We start from the raw sequence: 8,545 nt of genomic DNA, 5'->3' as shown, positions 1-8,545 counted from the left end.
ACAGAATTGTGGGATTTGGGGTGGAAGTGACCTTACTATGTGGTCCTGAGCACCCCATGGCTCTGGGGCTGAGGGAGTCATCGGAAAAGTTCTTATCTTCAGAATAAAACCAACAGCCTCAAGCCAGGTCTGACTTTAACCCAGAGGCAAATGCCTACACCCACCGGTAAGCCAGAGGAAGCCCTCGACCTTCTGTTTAAACTCAAAATTAAACGATGCCCTGGGGACGATTGATTCACATTCATGAGCATTCCTTGCTCTGACTCCTGTTTCTCTCTAAGGCTTCTTTCTAAGCCAGCACAGAAGTACTTACGTGCTCTCAACAAAGTGAAGCCATTTCTTCTACTTTGATTTTTTCCCTTCTTTATACAGGACTAAGAGATCCTGTGGTTTCTATTTTAAGCAAGGTAGCTGACATTAGCAGCTCCCCAGATTGCTGGGTTTATCCTAACCTGCACCAACCACCGCAGAAACCCCTATCCCTAAGGATCCTCCCAGTCAGTGTGGGGGAGCTGGCCCAAGGCCAGGTCTTAGACACAGGTTTTACCTGTATCCATTACAATGGAACAAACCATCTATAGTTTTGGTGGGGGGTAGCCCCAAACCTAAACCCTCAAAGTGAAAGACTTCCCACTTAGAACGCGTCTTTGACCCAGAGGGATGCATACACTTCCTTGAAAGTAAATGACAAGTTTATCTTTTCTCATTCTGATGGAACTGGTCCAAATCCCAGGGATGCTGAAGCTGTCTCCATGTGATTTCAGTGCAGTTTAACTGGAGAGGGGGGACCATCCTGGGAATCAGAGAGTAGAGGGGACTCAGACTAATCCTACGATACAACTCTCAGAACAAGAGGGTGTTTAACTGTTTTCTTAGTAACCACTCTGAATGTGCCTCAGAAGCCAATAGGAAAAGGCCTTTTGCCTATCTCTGCCAAAATGATGCCTTCTTGTTAACAAACATTCATAGCAAAAGCAATCTAGACCATTTCCCACAATCCAATGTTCTCACCCTTGTCACCTGGCCATGGTCTACAAGGCTGGCTCCCCCACATTACCACCTCTTCTCTCCCTGAATATGAAGATAATAATTTCCGTGGACCTGTTCCTCTCCTGTTGGTCTTCAGGGAGCATGTAGCCCTGCTAGAATCAATCTCTCTGTTTTTCTGTCTCTCTGTCTCTCTCTGTCTCTCTCTGTCTCTCTCTCTGTCTCTGTCTCTGTCTCTGTCTCTCTCTCTCTGTCTCTCTGCTTCACCTGCTGTTTATTGATATGCAATATAGCAATAGGCCTGAAGACGCTACAGAATACAAGGTGGAGGTTGGAGTGTCTGCAGTGACAGCAGTGGAATGCACAAGGAGGAGGGTTGCAAAGCTGTTGGGAAAGAAAGTCAGGGCCAGGGCCAAAAGTCATCTACACTAGAACCCTGGGCCCCACCCCCTCAGCCCCTACACCTGCTGTCTCCTGACTCCAGGCTAGGGCTGAGAATTCTCTGGGTAACTTTCTACAGGAGCAAAGTACACAGAGATGATGCTGCCCTTCTGAGATAAAGTCAGAGGGTTTCCAATCCTGCGTTCCTCCTTCACCCCTGGCTCAGGTAGGGCCATGAAAAATAGCTCAGCTCTCTTGCGTGTTTCAGAGGCATTAAGTTTCCCTGGCGTCCCAGCCCACTAGCGCCACAATATGGCTCATAGTGATAGGGAAAGGGCAGGGGCTAGAAGAGAGGCTCCAGAGGGTAAGGTACAGGCACTATGCGCATGGTGTTGGTGAAGCCAGAGCCAGGGCGCCATCCAGTCAGCACAATGACCACATCTTCCTTCTTGAAGAATCCTCGCGCCTTGCCAACATTCATGGTCAAGCTTACACGAAGGTCAACATCCTCACCCCAGTCATCCTGTACGGCATACTTACTCAGCCCAGGGAAGACGCCACGGTACAGAAGGGCCTGGCGAGCAGTTTGGGGATTGCACGGCACAGCAATGATAGGAGCCCTCGGGCGGTACCGGGCCACTTGGTGAGCACTCCTGCCAGACTTGTTGAGCATAATAGCCCCACTGCACTTGATGGAGGCCTCCACAGTGCCCACGGCGCTGGTAATGGGCGCGGAGTTCCTTGAATAACTGCAAGTGGTAGATGGCAGCCTCTGTCTCTCAGGCAATCAGGTGCTGCATGCGAACTGCCTCCAGAGGAGTCCCCTTTCTCCAGGCAAGCATGATGCAGTCTGCTCCATCTAGGGCAGCATGGTTCACTCTTTCAGCACGGGTGGGGCGTGGCTTCTTGATCATGCTCTCCAGCATCTCTGTGGTACAGATGACTGGCTTCCCAGCTCAGATGCAAAGTCCGATCATCATCTTCTGAGCCAGGAACACCGTCTCTGTAGCAATCTCAATGCCAAGGTCACCACGAGCCACCGTGATCCCATCACTGGCCTCCAAAATCTCATCAACTCTGCGGACACCTTCATGGTTCTCGATTTTCTGACGATCTTGATGTTCCCAGGACCTTCCTAACCCCATGCACGCCAGCTGCCTTGTGAATGAAAGACGCAAACACCACGTCCACATCCTGCTCCACCCCAAACTTCAGATCCTGGATGTCCTTTCCTGACACGGCGGGGAGGTCCACAGCAGCACTGGGCAGGTTCGCGCCCTTCTTGCTGCCCATCTCTGTCACCAGGTAACAAGCACCTTTCTCCTTCACCTGCAATAGGATGAGCCCATCGTCCACGCAGTTCTTGCTGTCCACTTCCACCACCTTGTAGATTTTGTTATAGTCCAGCTGCAGGATGCTCTCGTCACAGTTCTCCATGTAGGCGTTATCCAGGGTGATCTTCAGCGTGGCTCCCTTCTTCAGCTTCACCTCTGCAGTGCCGCTGCCCTTGATGAGTGCCATCCGGATCTCAGGTCCCTTTGTGTTCAGAGCCACCACAATGAGACGGTAGAGAACAGAATCAGATGCAAGCTTTCTGTGGCTGCACGGACATTCTTGATGGTCTCTGCATAGTATTCATGGGTTCCATGAGAGAAATTCAGCCGAGCCACATTCATCCCAGACTTCAGCATCTCCTTCAGCATCTCCACAGATCAGGAAGCAAGGCCAATGTACAAATGATGCCAGGGTTGTGACTGTGATGGGCGCAGAATCAATGTCCAGGAGGCACATGTGCTCCAGGAAGGTATCAGCTGTGGCTGCATGGAGCTGTTGGGTCTGAAAAAGGAGTCTCTGCTTCGCTGTGTGTCTTCAGCCTGGTTCCTGAGGTCCTCCTGCATACTTCGGATCCTGTTGAAATACTACAGTGGACATCTGTCGAGTCAGGGCATGTCGCTGCTGTAATTACACTTTTTAAATGCATTTGGCGTAGCAATGTATTATTATAAAAAAAATATCTCTTACATCTAAAGAGATTGGAACCTTTGCTGGGCCTCACAGCCAGGGTTAATAATATATATCGAGGTCACTTAAGACTGAAGATTGCTGTCCTATTGTGTACTCAGCCCGTTGTGTAGCCTACATTAAAAAGAACAATGTGTAAACCAACCACCCTTGCTTTAGATTTCCCATGTGATCAAATTTTACAACCTAAAATAATGCATGGCTGTCATTTTAAATGATGCTCTCTCCCATGCCTCTGACCTGAGAGTAATTCGTGTGTGTTTGCATGTGCGTTATGACAGTAATTGGCTGGAAATAGCAGATAGGCCGAAAGCAGTCTTAGAAAAATGAATAGTCACCATGAACGCTGGAAGAAGCATTTGTATATTGCTTAATAGTGTTTGTTGTTTGCTATCTGGGGCAGGAGGGGTCGGGTGGAGTCAGTGACGTAATCCCTTATAAACCTCTGTCAAAGATTCCTGCAAAGATCTCTCATTCCTTCCCCACTCAATGCTTTCAGTGCTGCTCAATAAAAGAGAGTTAAAAGCCCTTTATGTCACACACAGACAGACAGACAGACAGACAGGAACAGTCAGATTCACAAGACAGCATTCAGTCAAGTGCAGATTCAGACTTATACAACAGACAGTGTGATGGGAAATCACAAGGCAAATGAAAAACAGAATTCAAACACGGGCTAGCTCTTGGTTAAATAACACTAAGGTGACATGCCTTGGTTTCTGTCCTCAATGAGATACCAACGTACTATTGACTCTGCCTTTGTTATTCCTGTGTGTGAACTGACACAATTGGGCGCTTCCCATGAGGCTTCCTAATGTGTTAAAACCACTGCAGTTTAGGACTGTGGGTTCCTAGTACGTTGAACAAGGATGTATTCCGTTCTGTTCAGAGATGGCGAGTTCTATATACTGTTTTGTCCACCTTCCTTGGCTACTAAAGTATACTAGAGAGAATATTCCAGCTTCTGGGTATATTACCAACTTGGTGTCTTGCCCCCACCCCCATGGACATTACTTTAAAAAGGAAATTCATGGTCTCAGGGCTACCAAACATTCCTGAGTTTAGTGGTCTAAGTACTAAGGTGTCAATACAATCAAGAGAGGGTTGATATACTGAGGGGTTTCTTTTCAGCTGTAGAAGTTTTAAAATGTAGAAAGTTCAACATTTCTACATTTAAATGTTGACAGTGGACATGGAAGGCCACTGTGGTTGCTATCAAGGCCCAGCTTGAAAACCTTGACTCTCCTGCCTAAAATGTCCTCCTGCAGAACCACAGGGCCTTAGGTTTCTTGGGAGTCCAGGCAGGAGTTTGTGTAATGCTTAGCAACATATATCATTTGGGGATAAATAATTCATTTAAAAGTTAAACAAAGTTTATAAAATTAAAGGGTATGATTAAGATATACTACTCTAAGCTAACATCTATCAGCAGTCACAAGTTTTCCCTTTTGGACCCACCAGGGTGATAACAGCCCAGCACTTAACTGTGTATTCTCGTTTGTGCATTTGGTTCTTGGGTCCCAGACATAATTACTCTATTTGTGTCTTCTAGAATCCAACAATTAATGCATGCAAAAATGGTGACACTCCAGGCTCCCAACCAGTTGCTGATCCAGAATGATTTCAGTATGAGATGGAGCCTCCCCTCTGAACAATGGACAAAATAAAGAGAGACTTCCATTATCCTTTTTAGGCAGGGACTAGCCCACCATTAACATGGAAGTGGATATAGAGGAATCATCACCCTTGTGCAAACACAGCTCCCAAGGAGGAACAGAAGCACACTGGGAAACAGTGAAAAAAATGCAGTTTCAGAAATTAAAAGATGACAGGCTATGGAATATTTCACTATTTCACAAGTTTCACCATCCAGTGACTACTGATTGTCTTGTGGAAAGAGGTGGGAAAGTTGTCCCAGTTCCAGCTGTTGTCTAGCTAAGAGTGGCAACAGGAATGATTGCGGGCCAGACAAAGAGGCTTGGAGGAAAGCCAAGAACTGAGAGCTGTGTCTGATGTCCGGAGTCCTACAGTTTCAAGCTCTCTTTGTAGTTTTTCAGACAGTCCAGATACATTCCGTAAAGTCTAGCTAAAGGATACACACATATCGCTCCTACAACTAGTAATGAGGATTTCTAATATTGCCAGCTAACCTTTATCTGTGTACCTTGCCCCATAGTGGCGTCCTTTTTATTTTTTTATTTTCATTTTTATTTATACCCCAAGAGCTCAACTTTTCATGGTGAATCAAAGGCCACAAATACAGTGGCTCTTACCTTAGTCATCACTGTCACTTCTAAATCACCGTCATAGATCTCCTGTTGGGGAAGAAATTACAGTCTACATTCTTGTTTCTAAATCAGAGTGCAAGCTTGTGCGATAGCCGGAAACAGAATTTGTATAGATAAGGGGTTCATTGCATGTCAGCTGGGCTAAGGTAAGAGTCTTGGGGTTTGCTTACCATTTATATATCTCTCTGAGAAGCCCCCCCACCATACCCCTGCTTTTTTGCATCTTTTGTCAAGCATAAGATAGCACCCAGTTTCCAGCGGAATGACATAAAACTGGAATGAGAGGCCGCCTTTAATATATCGTATCTAAAATTACACTTTAAATCAATCAAGGTACTTATCCTAATAGGTAGAAAAACAAGTCGGTTATTAATGATATGCTTAAATCTTATGAGGGATAAAATGATAAATATTCACATTCCTTCAATCAAGGATCTGGAGCGGCTGGAGAGATGGCTCAGAAACACTAGCTTCTCTTCTGGAGGACCCCAGTTTAAGTCCCAGAACTGATAGGATGGCCCACGACCTGGAACTCTAGTTCCAGGCTTCTGATAGCCTCCTCTGGCGTCCACAGGCCCTGCATGCAAATGGCGCACTGACGTACCTGCAGGAAATACACATACACATTTAAAAAATTTATTCTAGAGACCCCAGTTCTAGTTTTTTCTTTTTAAAATAAAGATCCTAGATAGAATAAACAGAAGTAATGGGCCAAATATCACTTCAAAAATTTTAAAATTTACCTCTATAATGATACTTGAATTAAATCCTTGGCTGTGAAGTGCTGAAGCGTTTGGGCAAATGCACATAGATCCTGATGAGTTGGCCTTTACCCTCTGCTGAAGATATGTGAGTTATTACACCGCATGCTTTACCTTCAACACCACGGCTTGGAAACTGTCACGTTTCTCGTTGTAGGGTGGCATTTAGTGATGACACTTCGAAGTAGGGATTTAGAGGACCATTTTTCTTTTAGAACAACAATAACAGTAATAAGAAAAAGCAGCAACAAGACTGACTGAAGAGACCCTTGCAGATCTGGTCAGGATCTGGGCGGAGGAACTGGCTTACAACCATGAGGGAGTCAAAAGCAAGTGTACTCCAAAGCGAAAGAAAAGAAAGGAAATAGAACGGTGTTTTGTTTGTATTGCTGAGGACCTTGAGAGCTCTCTGCTCGGAAGAAATCAGCTCACTTTGTTGGTTCAGAAATAGGACTTGATTGAGCTAACTTACATGCTATTTTCTGGCATCCCAAATTTGCTCATCGCTCTGAGCAAATTTTGCAGCTTTTCCCAGATTTTAGCGGAGTTCCTCAGGGGGAAATGGTATAAGATTAAAATCTGAAGTCAGACTAAAAGGAGCTGAGGATGAGTCAGAGCCCTGGACCGTAAAATCAAATGAAATGATTAAATAATGTAAGTCCAAGCATAACCCAATCAGTCTCGGATCGGGAGCAGAAGTCAGCATGAAACGAATTGCGTGCAGACTGGGAGTGCGAGGAGTTTCCTGGCTCCGGTGCCCACCATCTAAGTTACTCTGGGTGCCTGCAATGTGTACCTAGCCCTCGGTTTAACTCTGGGCTTAGGAGTCTTCTTTTGTCTCACTTTGACCGCCAGATCATTTTGCTTGCTAAATATAGAGACCTCCAAAGTCTTAAAGGACGCTCTGCAAAGTAGGTCTGTGGAACTGTAGAGTAAAAGAAGACAACAGATGCTTTCCTATAATAAATAAAAGAAACAATGATCTCTAACAAAAAAATGACGAGAGGAAGTGGGCCTCTCTGCCTGGACTTGACATCGCTGGTGTTCGCAGCACCACACTGAATTACAGTTTTAGAAGCTGGAATAACCGAGCTGCAGCCTCAGCGATCACTCATGAATTCTACTCACTCCTCCTACTGGTTCTATCTTGGTGCAGGGCTCAGAACTCATTGATTGAGCATAGATGGAGGAAGACCTCTGGTTATTCACTCAATTCCACTACATAGAAGATCGGTTAGTAACCAATTCAGAGTCATCTGGCCACTCTTTCATTAACTCATTTTTTCCTCTGTTCTTAGAGGCATCCCAGGGAAGGAACTTCGTTGATTGTACTTACTATTTTAATACAAACTATCTACTGTTTTTGCTCTTAGCAAGTGTGGTGGTTACTACTGATTGTCAATTTGTCAGGACTTTGAGTCACCATGGAAACAGACTCTGGGCATATCTGTAAGAGATTATGAGACTTAGGTCACTTGAGGTGGGAAGAGACTCCCTGCAAATGAGCAGTGATGATGCTTCAGCTTGGATCCTAGACTGAATAAAGAGGAGAACGTGAGCTTTGCACACTCACTCATCCGTATCACACTCATCACTCTGCTCTCTGACCTGTGGATGCAATATGTGGTGGTTTGAATGAGAGTAGCTCCCATAGGCTCCTAAGTTTGAATGATTGGTCCCCTTAGTGGAACTGTTTGGGAAGGATGAGGAGGTGTGGCCTTGTTGGAAGAGGTGTGTCATTAGAGGTAACCTTTAGGATTTCAGAACCCCATGAACCATTCCAAATTAGTTCTTCTCCCTTCACCCCTACGCTTTTTGATCGGATGTAAGCTCTTAGCTACTGCCCCAGCACCTTCCTGCCTGTTTGCTACTCTGCTCTGTCATGTTGGTTTTAGAACTCCTGCTCTGGAACTCTAAGCAAGGTCTCTCTCAGATAAAGTTTCCTTGGTCATAGCGTCTCTTCACATCAGTAGGAAAGTAGGTAGAATATAATATGACAATATGACTTGCTGCCTGACAATGCTGTGACTTTCCCACTATTAAAAAAGAGTGTTTTTCTCATATGAAAGTATAATATAAATGTCTCTGGTTAATAGTTCAACAAGA

At 45.3% G+C, this 8,545-nt stretch overlaps 1 pseudogene; it reads right to left on the bottom strand.

The window, feature by feature from the left end:
* Nucleotides 1–1,711: 1,711 nt before the first annotated feature.
* LOC116890257 lies at nucleotides 1,712–3,349 on the bottom strand (annotated as a pseudogene).
* Nucleotides 3,350–8,545: the final 5,196 nt, after the last annotated feature.

The sequence above is a fragment of the Rattus rattus genome, chromosome 1 (assembly GCF_011064425.1).
Source record: "Rattus rattus isolate New Zealand chromosome 1, Rrattus_CSIRO_v1, whole genome shotgun sequence".
NCBI lineage: Eukaryota > Metazoa > Chordata > Mammalia > Rodentia > Muridae > Rattus > Rattus rattus.
This window is presented reverse-complemented; position numbering and strand designations above follow the sequence as displayed.